The 20,982-nt window shown below is 38.2% G+C and overlaps 1 protein-coding gene across 8 annotated transcripts in view; it reads left to right on the plus strand.

The window, feature by feature from the left end:
* LRRC8D (leucine rich repeat containing 8 VRAC subunit D) overlaps positions 1–20,982 on the plus strand; it is a 108,968-nt gene that overhangs the window by 20,064 nt on the left and 67,922 nt on the right. For 3 of the 8 annotated variants that reach the window (XM_016122977.2, XM_016122976.2, XM_036236106.1), the window contains exon 2: positions 254–401. The gene's annotated coding sequence lies outside the window, so the exon portion shown is untranslated. Of the gene's footprint in view, positions 1–253; positions 402–3,434; positions 19,931–20,982 lie in introns of those variants that run through there. The other 5 variants (XM_036236127.1, XM_036236118.1, XR_004955581.1 and 2 more) reach the window with 5 other exon arrangements.

The raw sequence follows: 20,982 nt of genomic DNA on the forward strand, positions 1-20,982 counted from the left end.
GGGCTGGAAACGGAAGGGCTGCGAGGCCGCCGGCAGGGGGAGGCCCGGGCCCTGGGGAGCCAGCTCGCCGGTCGCCGCTGTGGCGGGTCGCCGGCCGCGGGGAGGGCGCCTGGTGCCGACCATGGCGAGGGGGACGGCGCTTATGCAACCCGCAGCCCCCCGGCCCTCCCTCCCGGCTGGCCTGCGCCCCTCCCTCCACTCTGCCAACACTCGGGTCTCTCTTGCTCTTTCTCTCCCCTGTGTTTTCAAACAGGAAGTGCACGGCTGTCTGTAACGTGCTGCCGGGTCCCAGGATGGAGGAGTGAAGTCTCCGCGTCGCTGCCGGTTCCAGCCTGCGGAGCCCACCGGAAGCCGAGTCCCCGCAGAGCGCCCTGAGGGAGCAGGGTGGCCGCCTGGTCCAGGTGCGTGGGGCCGGGTCGCGGAGCCCCGGGGCCGGGCTGTCATCGGCCGCCGCCCCGCGTGCGGATCGCCAGCTCCACGCTGCAGCCTGACTTGGCGTGCATTTTCTTGGTTGCGCTCCACTTACTGCTTTCCCCCACAAGGGTCTCTGCCAAACTCTGTCGCTGTGCGGTGGCTCGGGGTGCTGAACCAGGGCGGGACCTGCTTGAGCTTATCCTGGGCGGGAGCTTTCCAGGCTGAGCTGCCCGTGAGCTGCCCATGCCGGGGAGGCTTCCCGGAGTCCCCAGCTGTCTTCTCCACCCTCGCCTCCGCCTACTCCTGCTGCCTGAAGCAGTGGCTCTTTGTTCCCAACCTCGCTGGCCTGGGGTTATCTACATAAATGTTCTGGGAAGCTTGGGTGTTATTAAGAGTGGTGTGAGTGTGAGTGGGGGAGGCCTAGGGAGAGAAAGATCATGAATTGTGGGTAAGTGTAAGGTGGAAAGGAGAGCAAGAGTTTTGGTGTCCAGGCTCAGAAATCCCACCTCTTCAGCGGGTGAAGTAGAGGAGCCCACCCTTTGCTTTCTATTTTGGGAGACCCAGGCCATCAGGAACTGAGGGGATTAGTGATGCAGACATACACCGGAAAGGTAGTGACCAGGAATGAGGGACAGCTAGCACTGAGGTGTTTAGTCTGGTGTCTGGCTTGTTAGCTTCAGTTGTGGTTTCTTAGCCAGGCTCACTTGCTGAGACAGAGGGTACTTTTAAAGGTAGGAACCAGACATCTTTATTCATTACATTCCGTTTTTCATCAGAGTAAAATTGAGAATGACTTTTCTGAAATTCACTAGGTAGACTATAATTTCATATCCATATCTTGCTCCAGCTCAGATGTTCATAGGTGGAGAATAAAACACTAGAGAAAAGGTGGATTTTATGCAGAGACTTTTTGCTTCTTCATTTCCCTGGCAGCTTCTCTGTCTGCAGACTGTCAGATTGACTTCTCTCCAGTGAAAGCCAGGCCTTGTTCCCCTACCTTGTTTATCTACCTGGTGAAACTCCAGTCTTGTGGAGGGTCACCAAGGGAGGTGGGATGGCTGGGAAGATTCAGTTTGATGAGAAGAATGTATGGCCTCAAGTTAAATGTTTGAACAGTGTTAGAGCCAGCATCATCTTCTTACTCTGTTTTGGAGAAAAGATGTGAGCAAATGACTAGAAGGAAGGAAAGTGAGATTCTGTGAAGAAGGGTCTCATTCTGTAGCAAGGAGGGAAGTGTATAATCACAGTACTACAAGCACTTAGCTCCCTCAGCTCCTTCCGGGTACTGGGCTACCAAACTTCCTCAGGAATCAGGATTAGCTATAGAATTTAAACTCATGATATCAGACGCTGACTATACCATTCTAATTTGAAAATTCTTTAATAAAATATATTTACTACATAATTAATTTTTTTGCTTTGAAAGGAAAATTTTTTGTAGTCCAGTAGCCTGGTAAATCTGTACTGCTCCCTCCCTCCCCCTTTTTTTCCTATCAGTTGTATGGAGGTAATTTGAATGATAAGATCCCATTATTCCAATAGTCCTTTAGAACTTTAATCTCTTTTAAAATGTAGCCGCTTTGAGCATTTGCGATATTATCAATAATTGGAATAATTGTGTTAGCAGTAAGTAGCCAAGATACACTATGAGAACTGAGCAATTAATTCCATCTCTTTTAGACAGACATGGGCTTCTTAAATTTGAGATTTTGAGATGTCTGTGTTTATGCCTCTTCTACTGCCAGATTCATCATGAGAATAAAAGTGAAAACAAATCATTAAGAGAGATTCTAGAAAGACTAGTACAACCATAGTAGTTCTCCTCTTTATACTGAGGTGCATACCTGACTCTCTGGTTCATTCATTTCTTTGAGGACTTCCTTCAGCATCCGTCACTGCTTCAAGATAAAATAGAACAGGCTTTGTGACCCTCCAAACCTATTCTCTATTTAGGAACAGGGTTTACTCCAACCCTAGTGGAATTTAATGTTAATTAAATAATAACCCAGGAATAATAATAGTAACTAGACTTTAGATTCTCATTTTGTGTTTACAGAGTACATTTTCTGTAGCTCATTTCTAATGTGTTACTTTTGTTAACAGTCTGGTGAAATAGGATTCATTTATTCCATTTTATGGAGAGAGGAAACAGGTCGATAAAATGTCAGTAGTCATATTGGTAAATGGAGGTATTGGGACTTGAACGAGAGTCTTTTAATTTATACTTCTTGACTCTTTTCGTAGTCTGGAAAGTTGCCGCCTTAATAAGAGACGGCAGTGCTGATTCAGATGGTCCTTAGCTATTCCAAAAGACAAATCAGCCTTACCCAAATCTCCAGATCTTTTTCTACTTCTCTCCACTCCGAACTCGGTGATTTTTGTTTTGTTTTTCCCATGTTTGAAATTTACACTTCCTCTGTGTTACTGACTAGATTTAGCTGTGTTTGCATCAATGTGATTTTTTTTCTACTGCCAAAATTCTAATGGCAAATTTTAATTTACGGATGTCTTATGTGAGGCCTTAGTGAACGATATGTTTTTGAAGGGTCAGATTAGCACATTTTAACTTTTTATAATAATAATAAAAAACATTTCTGGTTTAACCGTAGGACAGTTTACATTCCAGAAAAGAAATAATAAATTAATAAATGATGTATATGACACTCCCACGCCCCCTTACGACATATGCCATAGCATTACCATAGCTTCCCAACTCCCCCACCCTACCTCAGGATAACCCACTGAAAAGCTGATATTACAGAAAGACATGGGCAAACCTATGTGCATGTTATATATTAAATATTTTTGTAATATTCCTCAGATGGAAATAAGTTTATTTTTCTTATCATTGCAATGCTTAACATTGAGGTTCTCTTTAGTTAAGGTTTTATGTTGCATTGGGAAGAATATAAATTGAAATTTGAGGTATATTTTTACTGGACTAGAAAATGCTAGAAAATACTTGTTTTTCTTTTCAATAATTGGACTCTCTGGAGTGATCTTTAATTTCCTCTCTATAGAATTGTGTCAAAGCATCAGAAGACGGGAAAGAAGGTAAGAGGAAGAAAGAGAGATAAAAGTAAGAGATCTTTCTTTTATAAGTGAGGATGAAATGATGTGTATATATTTTCTTAATACACAGTGAACTGCCATTTCTGTCTGTTTTGGACAGTTGCAATGGCTTGTGAACTAAGAGTGAAAGGGTAACTAGCTAGCTTTGATGTTAAATGCCAAGGCAAAGCTTATGGCCAAGAGAGAACTAGGAGTGGAGATAAAAGTGTGTTAGGATTTTCATTTTTTCAAAACCCTCTCTTCATATCTATTATAAAATAGAAATTAGCTTCATTTGGAAATTGTAAACTTTAAGGCGACAGTTTTCAACCCTTACAAAAATCAGGAAGGTTTTATTTAATACTCAAAGATTTCAAAGATTCTGACTTGTTTAGAGTTTTACTTATTTCTGATGATTGTTAATATTTAGTGACAAACTGACAAATATCACTCAACTGAATATATATTGTAAATAATGACCACAGCATCTTCCTGTGTTTGTAAAATAGTAGTTACATAAATGTGTGAGACGGGGATTTGGTCTCCTGGCCTCTGCCAGGACCCCGAAGTCCCCAGGTTATAAATCAGGACCAAAGTAAAACAGCTGCTCCAGGCCGAGAATACTAAAATGGTGATATAAAATGTACAGTGTGTTAGCCATCAGTTTGTAAAGATTCCTAGGTAGAAATTTTCCTCTTTGTTGTATATTAAATACGCGACCTGTAAAGTCCTGACATCGGATCTGCTCAGGTTTCTGGGTGAATCGTTTTTCATGGTCAGCTTTAAGTTCTTGCAGTTAGTTACTCAGTCGTGAATACCTAGATTTCTTCTAAGAGCATTTTCCCTTTAGGACTTCCGTAAATACCCCTTCCTTGTGTTTGTAGAGTTAGGACTCTGACACCAGTTGCAGAATCACCACTGTCACAATAGCACAAGCAGCAGCCTTCTTCTATTCATTTCCAAGAAGCTGAAAGAGGCTTCTCAACCTTCACCTTTGTAGTTATCAATAAATATGTGGAAGGAGAGATTATTTATTCCTTTTCTGTAGTGGCAAAGCTGACATGTGAGTTAATATTGAATCAGTCTTTGGTTTCCATGCCTGTCGCTGTGGCTTGGGTATTCTATTTAAGATGATTTAGGCAGGGCTCCAAAATCTATTAGAGTTAATGCATGATGTTCATTTTTCTGGTAAAAAAAAAAAAAGTCACTTCCTACCTATTGAATATCTCATATATGCTAAACACTTAAATGTTATTCAGGATGGGTAATATCCTTGTTTTATAGGTGATGAAACTAAAACAGGCAGAGATAACTTTTTTATGGTTGTCTTTTTTAAAATAAATTATATTTATTTTTATTTTTCAGTTACAGTTGACATACAATATTATCTTAGTTTCATGTATTCAACGTAGTGATTAGACATTTTTATAGTAAGTGATCACCCTGATAGGAGATTGTAACGTACCCAAGTTGTGTGGACAAGGTTAAGGCATGGACGCGGACTCAGGTTTGTCAGTCTGCACATGAAAATATTCTCTTTATCACATCTGCTTCGTTCTCTGTTTTTAACCTCACTTATGAAAAGAAATGACAACATTTTGTTTGGTTTTACCTTTTCAGCAAAGATTCAGCTAAAATCATAGAAAATATGCATATTATTGGAATAGAGACATAATAGAATCAGCCTTTTTATAAGGATTTTTGGCTTTCATGCAAGTATGTATTCATTTTTTTTCCTAAGGAGCCTATGTATAGTCGATCCATTGGTGAGAGTTCCTTGAAGCAATGTTGTCTTAAAGCAGTATTGCTGGATATTAGGATATAATCATGCTAATTTTACTAGGAACTGTGCAGATCATTGTCAGGTATGTATATATCCACTAATACTTCATGATGGTTCCTTTTTTTATTAACAAATTTCTCGATTTTTATCCATCCGATAGATGTTTATTGTACCTCCAAGTTTAATTTTTTTTGATTGGAAGTGAGATTGAACATCTCTTCAATTACTTAATTTCCCTTTTCTGTGCATTGGGTCTCTCGCCTTTTTCTTGTAAAAAGTTCATTAAAAGAGTTTTTGTAGCATTCCTTGCATTATAGATTAATCTCTTGTTAGCCTTAGGTATTGTGAATATTTTCTCTGAGTGTGTCACTTGCCTGATGATTTTGCCTCTGGTGCTTTTCATTAAAAACAACAAAAATCTTTAATGTAGTTGAACCCACTAATTTGTGCTATTATTGTGGTCTATGCATTTGAGTCATTTAAGAAATCTTTCTATTCTGGGCTCACAATATATGTCTCTTCACTTTATTAGTTTTATAGGTTTACTCTTATTAGGGTTTTTAAAACTATTTGGAACGAAACTTATGAGGCATAAATTTGTTTTTATTTTTTAAAAAAACTGGTGATACTCATGAGCCAGTCTCCACCACTATTTACCAAATAATCTACTCTTTCTCCACAGATTTTTGGTGCTACCTCAAGCATATAAGTGCATATTTATATAAATCTTCTGAGATGTCTCTTTTGTTTGGGTGGCAGATTTGTGTGTTCCTGGAATTGACACACTTTAAAAATTACTGTGGCTTTGAAATATGTCTCACCTTGTTACACGTACATTTCTATGACTTGCTGTTATTAGCATGATTGATATAAACTTAAAAGTTCAAAAATACTTTAGATTATTTTAGGTAGATTTCTTGCTTTTGTTTGCATCTGTGTTAACTCTTACACCTGCAAACATATTTCCTAGAAATATGTTTACTTCTCTGGGAACATTTTAAAATTTATTTATTTAGTGGCATAATTTAATTTAACATTCCTAACGTTACATTTCCTTCTCAGTTTTACTTATTTATTTTTTAGCAGTTATGGCTGCCTTTCACACGTGGTCATCTATGTAGGGCAGTGGGTGTCTCACTTCAGAGTCTTTCTTCTTCAGTGCTCTGCATATGCGTATAGAGCTGGGATGTGCCTTCCTGGTACGGCTTTTGAATGAATGTTTTATGAGGTGCGATGCCTCTTTATTAATGGGAAAACACGGCCAGTTTCAGCTTGGAATCTCCAAGTTTACTTTTCTCCACTCTGTTCTAATTCACTGGGTCTTATTCCCCCTCCAGTTTCCAATTTATGTTACATCGAACGCTTTAGGTCACTTTATTTTATGACCAGGCATTTACATGCCTGTGTGGAATACAGTGTATTTTTCTTTAGTTCGTGAAATGGAATGAAACCATGTTGTACATAATGAGGCTTATTATTGTAAATAAATTTGAAATAATTGTAGGGAACAAGTTGTGGTCTCAATATCAATATTGTATGACATGGTTCATCTAGGCCAAAGATGTTACCCTTTGCCATCAGTTCTGGAATTGCATGGGTGACAGGCTATATTTTGTTTGCAGTTCTTATGGTGCTTTATAGATATAGAGGGTTGTAGTTTACTGAAATTTACTAAGCTTGCACAAAGTCTGATAAAATTATCATGTAGAATATTATAAGGGTCCAAAACCACCTTAGACAGATAAGAACAATGTCCTTGGGCTGTTGACTGTTCCCCTATTGTGCTTTAAACAGGATTTATTAGTTATTCACCTGAGTTTGAGTGTTAACAGCCCCAGCTACAGACCTAACTGAACTTAAATACTCAGGGGAGGACTTCATCAGAAAGAGTGTTTTCCATTTCTCATTCAGATTCCTTCGTGCTCATCTCACCAGCTCTCAATTCCACCTGTCTTACCAGCACCCTCTCTTATTCAGTTATTCTGAATATAATTGACAACCAAGATACTTCATCTGTTCAACAGACATCTGCTGAGCTCCAAACTGTTAAATTCTAGTTCCCTTATCTCTCTTCCTCCTACCTGCCGTGTAGCAGTCATTATGCTGAGTTCTAAAGATACAATGAATACCACACGGTGCTGACCTCAGAAGATAGACACATGAATCATTAACTGGAATTTAGAATGTGAGGCACTTTACAGCAAACGTTGTGATAAATAGTAATAGAGAGTAAGGTACAAAGGAGGAAGTGATTTTTTTTTTCTTGTTTGCGAGGAAATAATTGATAATTCCTGCATATTGGAGGAATGGGATAGGATTATTTACCAGGTTGAAGAGGAAAAAAAAAACAGAAGAAACAGCCCAGGTTCAGAGCCTAGAATACTCAGTGCATGAGGAACATGGAGTACGAGTGACTGGAGCAGAGAGGAGAAGACGGTGGATGTGCCTCCTGGGTCAGAGGCTTGGTCCAGCCTTGTCTAAGGCCACGCATGCTTCTTCTGGAAGTGTGGACTTTTTTCCTGAGAGAATTGTGGAGCCATCAAATGTGAAATGTTCAAATTCGATCTTAAAATATGTAAAAAGGAAGCAGGGAGAAGTCCAGTGGCTATTCAAATAATCCAAGTAGAAATAATGAAGACAAACTAAGGTGATGATATTGAGGGAGGAGAGAAGAGAAGATGGGTTTGAGAATCATTTAGGAGAAAAAAAATTGTTGATTTCATGGAAAGTGGGAGGAGAGGAGGAGGGAGGAAGAAGGAAAATGACTCTTGGTGTTTCTGCTTAGGAATGTTCATTGTCTGAGTTGTCATTAGGGTGGAAAACATAAGAGGAGCAAGTTTGGAGAGAGAATAATGAGTTCAGTTTGAAGTAAAGTTGGGATACCCGTGGTATATTCAGCTGATCTTGAGAGGCCTAGTCCCCAAGAGAAAAGCCAGGGCTGGTGACATGTATTGGGAAGTGACTAAGACTGATGGTGACTGAAATCCCACAGGGATGGCCCGAGACCCAAATTCTGAGCAGACAAAAGAAAAAGAGGGTCAGGAAAGCCCAGAAACAAAAATGATAGTAATATTGAGCACCTGGTGTTTGTGTTTTGTTTCTATATATTCTATTCTCTCATATAGTCCTCTGAAATAATCATTCTCATTGTCTTTTACAAAAAAAGCTATTTATCTAAAGCTTAGATAAGCAATTTGCCAAATCGCCCAGGTTGTAAATAGGGAAAAGCCATCAAGTCTGTCTGAGGCCACAAGAAGGTCAGGTAGATTGATGTGGGAGATTGAATCTAGCAATTAGGTATTCAGTTGGTGGTTAAAAGAGCTTTTAAGCCTCCATCTGGATTCATGGGTGAGGAAAAAGTAGAAGTTAAGAAGTGAGGCCACTGAGTGGAGTGTGTGTGTGTTTATACATGTTTGTCTATAAAGGAATACTTTTTATGTGTGATGGCGACTGGAGCTTATGTTTTGGTTGAAAATACTGGAGTCACTAAAGGAAGAATACTAATGGCGTAAGGTTCCAGAGAAGGTAGGGTGGCCGAGGGCTGGAGTGCAGGCATGCTCAAATGGGTTGTGCTGGGAAGGAATAGGGACATTTATTCCTCTGGGACAGGAGAGGAGGAGAAAAAGATTGGTGTGATGGTAGATGAATGTGCAGGAGGAGAGGAGGGCAGTCGATAAAGTTCATTCCTGGTGACTTGCTTGTGTTTTCTCAGTGAAATAGAAGCAGATGAAATCAGAGTGAGGAGGCCTTGAAAGTTCGTAACAGTTAACTTGGAAAAAGGAGTTTACTGATTTAGGTTGAATAATGGCCAAGCATCACTGAGGGCGCAGTTGGGGCCTACTCACTGGGGATTAGGTATCAATGGTGGGTTTCTTGTTTTGTTTTTGTTTTTCTGGTTGATAGAGTAAGATGAATACCATGTATGACCTTTAAAATAAAATACACAGGCCTTGCCTGAAATGTTAAGATGGTGATTCAAAGGAAGCTTCAGGATGTGGCAGGTGGGGAGGGGCAGGGAGGGAGGAAAAGTAGGACAGAGGAAACAACAGGTTGAGCATTAGGGAACTTGGGTCTTAGTTCTTCCATTAACAGAGGATGGCCTCAGGGAAGTCAGCTAATGTCTTTGAGCCTCAGTTTCCTCAGTTTTTGATGGAGGAAATTATACTTAATGTCTTCTCCAGTCTCATAATTCTCAGAACTTCTGTGAGACTTGTTATCAGACAAAGATAAGTGGACGGAAGAGTAAGAGTAGTTAGATTCCTGTCATTTATCATTCATTTATGGAGTTCTTCTGAGGGCAGCTCAGAAGAACTGTGCCTTTGGGGAGTTGACAGCATGAGTCCAGGACAGCAGATGACCATGTCCAAGTGACTGTTACTGGGCTGTCCCTAGTAATGGGAGAAAGGAGGCAAGTCAGGAAATTGGGAGCGGGAGCATGGGGCTTTAATGGGAGTTGTGCAAGGTGCAGACAGGGTAGGTTTTCTGAGGGCCGGGTCTCCCTGAGACGTCAGCGGGTCAGTTCATAAAGGTCTTTGCATCCATCATCTATGTTGTTTCTTTCCCTGTATGATTGCTTTTTATTTTCACTAGATTTATTTTTCCCTCTTGGTTTAAAATGTGGCATTGTAGAAGATAATTCAGCAGTTGGAGAAGGCTAAGCATATTTACAGCAGCTTACCTTAGTTTTTTTCTCCTTCCCATATCCTTCACTATACTTTGATTTCCTTTGTCTGTAGGGAAATCAGAAACAGAAGCATTGCATCACTCTTCTCATTGAGTATGGGCTTCCCCTGGAAGGTTTACTCTTCAGAGCCATTTAACTGTTTCTGCTTTCTATTATGAATAGGAATGACATCTTAAAGCCTTAGAGGTGTGGCTACATTTAAAGGTGAATCCAGATGAGACAGTGGCTCCGGAGAGTACTGTAATAATATAACAAGCCTAAACAGGTGGTAGGACATTCTTTTAAAAATTAAGCCTGTAGTCTTTCTTTATGCTATTATATATTTGAGAGGAACTTGGGCATTTCTTTTTTTCTTCATTAAGCTATTACACAACTTAAGGCTTGGAAAATTCTTCACAGGAAGAAACAGGGTGTAACAGTTTGTGTGAGACATCTTCTAAAAATTTACCCTTTTAGCTGAAGTCTGAGTATATTATTCTCTCCACCCCACTGCTCTAGTTTCTTTCTGAAAGTTAATTTCTCCACATAATTAAATATTCTTCAAAGTGAAACAGTTAAAAAGTTAAAGCCATTTAAACTGTGAAATTAAAACATAGTCTAAAAATGTGTTCTTCCATTTCCTGAGAAACAACAGGAAGGATTTGCTTTCTCAAAATAAACTAAGTAGCCTGACTGTGAACTCTTAGTAGAGATCAAAGATTCCAGCATCATCACACAATGGGAACTTTTCAGTCTTTTTTTTCTAACCTCAGAAAATCAAATGTAATACTCTTTGAGTTTTTCTTTGTTTTGTTTGTTTGTTTGTTTCATTTTGTTTTATTATTAATAACATGAGGAACCAGTATATGTATCTACAGTTCAGAAACCCACCTTTGGCGTATGGTACATCATTTTAGCCTAAATGTTGACCATCTGGTATGTCTAGGAGAGTCCATTTCCAAGATATCCCTGATCAATATGGGCATGCTATACATTCAGCAAATGTCCTTCAGAAAGTGTCCTTCTTGGCCATTAAATTTAAGAACAATAGAGAAAAACCATATAGCATCTAAGGATGAACTTGCTAGATTAGTAAATTATTTCATAGCTCTGCTAATAAGAAAAGTTCAGTAGCTCATGTTGAACATTGACCTACATACATTCAAGAAGGAATCTGCTACAGGAATTTCATCTTTCTGTATACACACGTGTACTCATAGAGTCTCAGGTAGGAATAAGGACATTTATTAATATTTCTCTACTTCCAGAAACAAGGAGTAAGAGCCATTTTAAAGAGGGGTATAATCTGTTATGGCTGGCAGATTTCTGTTTGTGAGATACAAGCAAGATTAGGGAGAAATATGTAAAGTATTCATATCTTAATTTGTGGGCTCAAAAACATACAATTCTATAGTCATCAAATAGTGTAAAATAGGTCAACATTTTGGAATATCGGGCAGAGTTTATATATATTAGAAAAATTAGGTGTATACTTTGAGAACTTTATAGAATTTCTCAATAGACTAGTTTTTTTCTGCACTTATCTTTCAAGAAAAGGTAGGAAAGTGGACCATCGGAACAGTATACAACTTATGATATCAATTTCTTTCTCTTTATTTTTAACCTATCTCTTTATATTTACAGTGGGTATCTTGTAGACAACATATATTTGGGTCTGATTTTTTTTTTAATCGTCTCTGACAGTCTCTGTCTTTGAATTGCTATATTTAGATGATTCACATTTAAAGTGATTATTGATGTAGTTTGATTACTATCTGCCATGTTTATAACTGTTTGCTATTTGCTACATTTGCTCTTTTTCCCTTTCTCAGAAATTTTTGCCTTCTGTGGGTTTAAGTGAACAGTTTATATGATTCCATTTTATCTCTTCTTTTAACATATCAAGTAATATATCCTTTACAAAATTTTTAGTGTGTTTACCCTAAAGTTTACAATTTATCTCACTTTCTAAAAACAAACAAAAAAAACCCCCACATTTTTAGGTGTGTATGCATAGGAAAAAAAAAAAAGGGAAGGCTATATACCAAGACATTTAAGAGTAGTTATCTTTGGTAGGATTTTAGATGATTTTTGCTTTTTTTTTTTTTTTGTAGTTTTTTGTATTATCTACTTTTTTTTAACAGCAAGTAGGTATTACTTTTATAATCAGAAACAAAAAGACTCTTTTCCTTTTGAAGAGAGAAGAATTAAAACAAACTGAAAATCTCCCATGGTTCTACAGTTGATATCTTCTCTACTTCCATTTTGAGAAAAGCTTTGTCCCACAACCAGCAGCACTCCGCTAGTAGGAAAAAGGAAGCAGGTCGGCTGCACCTTATGTTGCACTGGGAAGGTTGTCAACTCCTGTCCTCTACCTACCTTCTCTTCCTGCACAATGAGCATGAACCCTCAGAATGACTTAAGTTTCCACTTAATACAGAGTAAACCAAACCCCTCTACTTTTGCATAATTAAGTTCTCCTCTACATGGAACGTCTTTATGCCTTTAGCTATTTTTCAGAAAATAATGAGCATAATAACACTTGAAAACTAGTTTAAAGTATTGCTTTCCACACAAAACTTGTAATAGTTCTTTGGTTTGCTGATGTGAAACCTGCCCTCTTTTGGGTCAGGGCAGAAAGTAGGTATTAGGGGTGTTGTCTGTGATTTAAGTGAATAAATTGTAACCAAGACGAAGCTATTGGTTTGTTTGGATTTTAGGGAACTCATTCCCCCTTGTGAAATTTTAGAGAAAATTACTACTACTATTCTTTCAATGTCGATTATATCTTCTGAATTTATTTGGGTTTACATGTAAACCAAACCCAAATTAAGGCTTATGAAAGTGGCATGGTTCAGTGCAAATGGATGAATGCAGACTTCTTTTAAAAATGGCTTTATTACCAACTAACTTTCCTGGTGTTTTCAAGGATGTCATAAATTTTATAAATACCATAGTTCATTAGCCTCTAAAATTGGGACAGTTCTTTTCTGTTGTTTACCTGCTGCATTCAGGTAAACAAAAGACAAATGAAGCTTTTTGAGTCTTCTGAAAGAGGCTAAAAAAGCAAACCTTTTTTTTCCTATTTCCAGGTGAAAAATTGTAGGTCTCGATTTTAATGTATTTTATTATTAAGACTATGATATATCATTTAGCATAAAAAATGAAGTAGTAATCATAATCTGTTTCAAACTAATAGAATTAAACATTTTGATATAAAGAAAATTTAAAAGTATGAAATACATGCTAAAAATTTATTCACAATCATCGATTATTGCAACTATTAACAATATATACAAATTTTGAAGGGATCAAAAGTATAAGCAATTGCTATCTAAGAGATTATGAGTAAAATCTAATAAGATTTCTTTATAATAAATTAATGTTACATATTTTACAAGAAGTCAAGACATCAGAAACCAAGTTTCCGTGATGCTTATTAAGATAAGCTTAAAATGTTAATGAATTTTTAAATTTACAGCATAAATTATATTAGTAGTCTTCAGTAGGTGTGGAGAGTAAGTGTAAGTAGTTCAACTTTTTTTAAAAACTAATTTTTGTATGAGAGACTTGATACTTGAAGATAATAGCGAGGAAACTATGAAAATTCTAGTGTTATTATGTTACCCACTTAACTAAGCATCATGTGCATTGGCCTTGGTGCCTTTGATTTGCCATTGGTCCCCTTACTGTGGTTTTAATTTGTGAAAGTGTGTAACGTTCTGGCTGCCTCTTTGCTCCTCAAGTTCAGCTGTGAAAATTACTTACGTGAGAAATGGCTTGAGAGTAAGAACTGTGAATGGAGGAAAGAAATTATCCTCTTATTATTTTAAATACAGGAACAGATTATCTGCAACCTTAAGATTTTACCCAAGAAAAACTCATAGTATAATAGGTTTTCTTTGCTTTTATAAATGTAAACCATAATGCTTTAATAACTACTTTTAGGAAAGGTCAGCAGCTGCTAATTTCAGTCTGCCTTTCGTCCATTTATTTCGTGATGGTTCCTCTCTGGGTGTTCCTGGAATCATTTACTCTTTGAAAGAAGTAATGAGCTTGTGATCAGTCCTGCTGTCAGTGGCCTGGTATGAGATCTAGGTATTGCAGCAGTGTGCTAACAAAGAGGCTGCCTCCCTTTCTGTGCTTTCAGGAGGTGGTTGTAAACAGCTAAATGAAAATCTACAAATTGCGAAAATGGTTTTAGCACTACCCTTACAAATACTGAGTATTAAAATATCAAATATACAATATAATAAAATAAAATAGAACGTGGACTTCTTAAACCGTGAAAAAAATAACATGTATAGTTGCCTAACTAATATACATTTTATAAATACATATAAAATATATGAAATGGTTTAAATATTTGCTAGAGTAAATTTTCCTGCCTTTTGGTGTATAATTCTAGATGAGTAAATGGTATATTTTAGGGGGCAGTAGCAGTAAGGCTAAAAAGCAACATATTTACACTAGTCTTAAAATACAGTTTACCAAGTAGTATTCCCACTTTGTGGATGGAACCCAAAAGCCAAGTAGTTAGTTTAAAATTGGGGGTACACATTAGATGAGCTTTCCATTCCTAAGTAATCTTGCTTCAGAGCTAGGGAAAAAAAGGCTTACACATCTACTTTAGGCAGGCTTTTATCTGAACCATTTCAAGATAAAGGAAATGTACAACTTAAGCTTTTCTGGAATAAATTAAAACCTCTCCACTCTCCGATCTCAAATCAGTATTTTAAACTAATTTTTTTATGCTAAAACTTAAGGCAACTCTGATTCCTTTCTTAATGGAAATAGATATATATCATCCTCTATGAAATAACTAACCAAAGACAGACCTACCTTCAACCTTCTCTGTAGTAAGTTTACTAATTCTAAGGCTCTTTACTCTTAACTTACAAGTCCCTTTTTTTTTTTTTTTTAAAGTACAGGATGTTTTCAGATTTTCCTTAAAATTTTTCTAACATTTTCCATTCCTCCTTTTAGTTACTGATAGGGGCATTGACGGGAACCCTCATGTGCTGCAGATGTGATGATCTCCTGGGATAAAGGCAGGTGGATGTTGCAGGGAGACAGACTGACTTAAGGTGAGGAAGAAATCTCCTTCAAAGCCATGCGGAGCTGACCTGAACTGCCGGTGATGTCTAGGGCCCAGGACTGGAGAGGCTGTTCCTCCTTGGCTAAGAGTTTAGAGACTTGAAACCTCCTATCGTGGGGTGGGCCAGAGATACTCTCTGAGGTCATAAAGTATGTATATACCGTTTAGTCACAAGCTTCGTGCTAGAAAAACACATACAGATACTGATTCTGCCATGTAGTAGGTGTGTGACCCTAGGAAAGTAAGCTAAATTCTCTCAGCCTTGGTTTGCTCATCTTTAAAATGAGGATAAAATGATGTGAGGCTTATCATGTAAATTTAAAGTATGTAAAGCCCTTGGAATAGTTATTCCTTACAACTGACTGTGATTCTGTAGCTTTTCATTCTTATGCCTCTTTTCTTTTACCCCTGTTCTTTTTCTGCCCTCCTGTTCATTCTTTTAAAGACCTTATTTTCTCTTCTTTCGTTGTCATCTTCCCTACCTGCACCATAGGGCCTTCAGGTGGTACCCAGGGGTGCCCTGAGCAACTTCAGTAGCATTACCATCAATGTGTGATGCCTGGGCGAGCCAGTGAACAGCTGAGAATCCTCTGTGTCCTTTGGATTTGGCACAAGGGACTGCCTTAAACACCTTGATAAAGCTGCTGTAGCTCTTTCTGCTTCATTGTCGATGGTCACGAAAGCAGTAAATGGGAGTTGGAAATAAGAAAAACCCTATTATACAAAGGTTTATGGGTGTAGAAATCTGTTGGTAACATTTAATTTTTCCTCTATTTAAGTTTCTGTTTTGGAGCCAGGCTCCTAACTGTGAATGTTGTGCTTGAGAGAGAGGAATAATATCAGGACCAGAAGTCCAGAAGCATTTCTTTTTAACAGGCACATTTAACATAACTTTGAGGAATTGCTGTGGGGACTAAAGGGGTGACATAAATAATTTTTCCATCACAAGCTCTTTGAAGACTCACCTGCTTAACAGAGTGCTATCGCTTAATAATGTAAGGGAATCTCATTTGCACATACTTTATGAGTGAAAGAGATCTAGCGAAACCATTAAAGAAATACAGATTGTTAGAGCCATTCAATTGAATGGTTTTCTTTTATAAGTAACGAAGAATCACGGAGGTGAAGTAGCTTGTTCCTTGAAACAGAGCTCTTCATGTTCACAAGAGGCAAACCTGGGAGACGTGGCCCCTGACACTGTCGCTTCCCCCTTACGTTCCAGTGCAGCACCCTGACTCCAGGCTCTGGGCCTGGGAGGCATCTCATTACGGCTCAAAGACATCTCTATCTCTCCCTCGTTAGCCTTTATTGCTCACTAAGGCATTGATGAAAAAGTTTCTGTGTTCTCATTCAGATTCTTTCTTTTGTCTCCGTTGTTGATTTTATGAAATCTTTGGTTTGTTTGATTGCTCTGGCTCAGGAATAATTAAATAGGCAAATATTTGGGCAGTTTAGTTCTCCTTTGTTGATTTTTTGACCTCTTTCTCTGTGCTATGCACTTTTATGTTTTTGAGTGGTTGACATGAGTTAACTCTAGGAGAGTATAGCTGTAACTATACCCATTTGCCAGGTCAGAAAACTAAGGTTTACAGGGAGTAAGCAGTTTGTCCCAGGTTATATAGCTTGTAAGCTGGAAGTGGATCCCAGGTCAGTTTTCCAGCCACGTGTTCATAATCACTGCCTTTGATTATATTTTTTGCCCTCTTTACTGCCTAGGTAATGGGGAACAGGGCATAGTATTGAAGATCCTGTGGCAAATGATTCAAAGATCATCTGGCCTAGCCCCTTAGCTTCTGGCACATGAGGTATATTTATTTCTCTGATTTCATACATGAAGTACTCGAGGCCTTGTTTTTATTTAATTTTTTGGTTTGCTGTTTCAAAGTAAAAATGATCTTTTGTTCTTTTGCTATTAAAAAGAAATAAATTCTCATTTAAAGGAAATATGTAAGTCTAGAAAATAAAAGAGAAAATTAAAATAACCTTTAAAACTCCATAGCCAGATGATTGAGTGGGTTCAAATCTCAGCTGTATCACTGACCAGCTTTTTGACTTTGGGCAAATTTTAGAGCCTCATATATGCAAATTACTCATATGTAAAACAAGAACAATCGTAGTTCCTTCCTATTATAGTTGTTATAAGGATTAAGTCAGTTCTTATTTGTGAAGCATTTAGAAAAATGCCTAGCACTTAGTAAGTATAATGCAAGTGTTGACTAAAAGAAAATAAATAATTACCCATGTAAGTAGCCTTCCTGGAGGAGGAGGTAGAGACAGGACCGGAATGGAGATCAGATCAGGCCGGCAGTAAGTGGGTCGTGGGCTGGGCTGAGCCGTGTGGAGGTCATCGGGAGGGTGGCCCCAGGGCCTTCTGCTTCTGTTTTCCTTAGCAATCTTGATAACCTGGAATATTAATAAAGTTCTGTCTCTCACTTTCAAGATAGTAAAAATGATTCTGATTTTTCCTTTTTTCTACTCCTTGCTTTTAGGGAGCGCACAAAAAGCACCTGTTTATTTGAGATTTTTGTCATAGATGAGGCCAGACATGAATTTTCTTTCATATGTTATATTCTGTGTTCCGCATTAGTTGGGTTCTTCCTTTGTTTTCTTGGACTTTGGTGTGAAGAAGATGCCCTGTTTATACAGCCTAGTGTCTTTCATGTGTAATGCATTCTTAAACTAATTCCGGTTGCTCTGACCCTTTGGGATTTTTTAATTGCTTTGTTCCATTTTTTAAGCATTTTTGAAATATTAAAAATATTCGTGAGGGAGGGTGGGTCATGGGAACATTTTACCAGAGTTGTTTGCTCTAAGAAAATTGTGAATGTGCTTGGAGAAGTCTAATGTGAGGTTAAATTATGCCAGGTGCATGCATTGGTCTCTTGAACTTAAGTTCCCATTTCTTTTGATATTTAAATCCTCGTTTCTGAGGCAGAAAGTGTAGAGCTGGAGCCTCTTAAACCCGAGAGCCTCTGTGGTGCTGTTGCCCGGAGTCCCATCAAAGAAAGGTCTTAAGTAGTTCTTGTGTTTGCATTGAAGCAACACGTCAATAGTAAGGATCAAAAGATTTGTCTGCCGGGAGGCTGGTCACTCTGGCATCTTGAAAAAAGAAAAAAGAAGAAAATTGTCTGTTCTCTGATTTTTGCCTTTGAACCAAGACTTTCCAAAAAGAACAGAGACTTGTTTTGAATATTGCCGCCTCTGGGTGTGAGTGATTATGCAAGGCAGTAGTGTTTTTTGCTTTTTGTTTTTTAAAAAAACTTCATAATAGATGCAGAGGTATGAAATTGCAAAAAAAAAAAAAAAAAATTCAAACAACTGTATAAAGCAGTCTTTGAAGGTAGATGGTCCTCAGCTTACAAGGATTTGCAGTTCTTCATCTTGTGAAAGGCACCATCCACCACTTGGGCATTTCCATAATGACTTCTTCTCATTTACCTTCCACAACAATCAGTTGCCAAGTTGTCTCAATTCTGTCTTCAACTTAAATCCTTAAATTGAATGTGGTATCTCTTGAAACTCTCCAATGTTCTGCTCCGCTACAAAACTGCAGCATGGCCACCAGCATGTCCTGCCTGGACTGCTGAAGCTGCCTCCAGCTGCGCTCTCTGCCTCTGACCTCCAGTGCTCTTTACACACTGAGGCCTGAGGGGTTTGTACAGAGCAAAACTCAATATGTCAGTAACTTACGTCAAGTCCTCTAGTGACTGACTTCTCACTGCCCTCCGAATTCCTTCATAAGGAGTTAAAAGCCAAACTACTTACGAAGACATTAAGACCTTGCAAGCGGAAGTCCCTGCCGCTGTCTGCAATCTTCACCCATTACCCCACCTCTTCCACCACTGTACTTCAGACACACACCACGTACAGCCTCACAGAACCTCTTTCTGTTCCTCTAATCTGCTGTTTTCATGACAGCAAACCTTCAGGGTATGTCTGATGCCTACCACACTTTCCCTCTCTGCTGCCTCACTTCTGTCTAGCTAACTCCTGTGTCTTCCTTTTGTCTTAAATATCATACCCTTCAAGAAGCCTCCTTTAACTCCTAAACTAAATAAGTTCCCCTGCTGTTTGTCTCTGTTAGTTTCCTTGTTTTGTTTGATAGATGCCCAGCCCCATGAGGTCTTAGACATGTCTCTCTTGTTCCCTACTATATCCTAGTGTCCAGCACACAGTAGGAGTGCAGATGTTTTTTGAATGAATGACATGTTTCAAATCACTCTTGTTTTATTACTTGTAGTAGTACTTACCGCACATACCTGCATTACTTCCTTTAAGTTTTCAGCAAACTCCCTTTGTTAACATCAATTTGCTTAATTATACTAAATATGTAAAAACATGAAATTAAATGCGTATACCTTATGCTTATTGCTCTTGTGCAACTATTAAAACATTTGAAAAATCACAGAAATGCAAATGATATTTTAAAACCATTAAATTTAAATTAAAAATACTAATATAATCAATGAATGCTCTTTTGCTAAAACTAAGTCACCTATCTAGATGGTTTAAAAATGTATGAATTGGTTGCCTTAGGTCCTAATATATACTTAATTCATGTGAGTCTTGATTTTTATAATAATGTTAATACAAAGAATACTGGTTTGAAATATTGAGAAGTACATTATGGACTTGAAGACCTTGCTTAGTCCTTATCTCAGGACCATCAACCATAACTGTATCAGTCTTTGAATTACGATTTTAATGGTTTCTGATTTTCTTGCTAATGCTGTAACTGTCTTGTACATGCAAAGATAAGGTTAGCATTCCAGAGTTACTGAAGTTAACATCAAACATATATCTAACTTAAGTATTGCCAGAATCAGAAACAGGAGTATAATATTTGTTAATTTTAGTTCTCATAGGTGTGGAAAACTTTTAGTTTCAGCATGCAGACTGCTGAAAGAAGTTAGTAGAGAATGAAAATGACACATTCACACTTTTGAAAACAACTTGAACGTAACTTTTTCTTATTGCCTTTATAATTTTCTGGCTAAAACAAAATCTTCATTCTGTAATAACTTCATGCCATTGTGAAGATACTATTACGAATGCCTTAATGTCATTTGACCTTCGCTTGGTATGACTACACTGATTGTATATCAAGTTCGCCTCTGTCCTTTTATTATTAGCCTGTAGCAATTAATATAGTACAGTATTCTGCTGCCTGTTATTTCATGATGTTATGAATTCAAAGTCTTAACTTGACAAGTGTCTTAAATTGACCTTTGTCACTGCCATCTCTGCTTTGCCAGTATATCACAAGTGCAGTTGCTGATGAGGACTACTTGGTGACCCTGCAATCCTAAATGCACACTTCAGTGCCCTGTTGGTATGGGGTCATTCAGATGGTCCAGTGTATATTTATATCAGTTTCTTTTAGATTAACACAAGTGAAAATACACAATTGAAAGCTTATTTTTGAGAAGTCACAGACCCTTGACTGTGTGGTCCTTTAAGGATCCTTTGACCTTCATTTGATAATTCTTGCTTATAGCGCTCATAGCCAACCAGAGACCATACACAAACATATAAAACTCAGATCATTGTTTCTCCAGAAGTGTCCTGGCTCCTGTGGGTCATTCCCTTGGTTCTCTCCCTCTCTCGAGCCTCCTAGCCTATCTCTGCATCTTCCATAGCCACTTCATGGTGAGAGGGATGGAGAAGCCTTGTTTTCGGGTCTCACTGAGGACTTACATGTTCTGTTGGGAGTCTTTGGCTGTCTTTGGTAACTGGGTAAACCCTGCAGCCTTTGTCACTCGAGCATGGAGCACCTATTGAGGAGGGAGTGTGGTAAGAATATAGCAGGAATGGCTAGGGGAGGCAGTGAGGATTTCAAGTATGTCAGCTCCTATACTTAACATTAAAAGGAAAATGTGGTGCAAATCTTGCAGAGACAGCCCAAGTTCAAGGCATTTTGTTAAGCCAAACATAACATCATGGCTTTAGTCTAAGGACCTAGCAAGTCATTTT

Source organism: Rousettus aegyptiacus, unplaced genomic scaffold, assembly GCF_014176215.1.
Source record: "Rousettus aegyptiacus isolate mRouAeg1 unplaced genomic scaffold, mRouAeg1.p scaffold_m13_p_1, whole genome shotgun sequence".
In the NCBI taxonomy this organism is placed as follows: domain Eukaryota; kingdom Metazoa; phylum Chordata; class Mammalia; order Chiroptera; family Pteropodidae; genus Rousettus; species Rousettus aegyptiacus.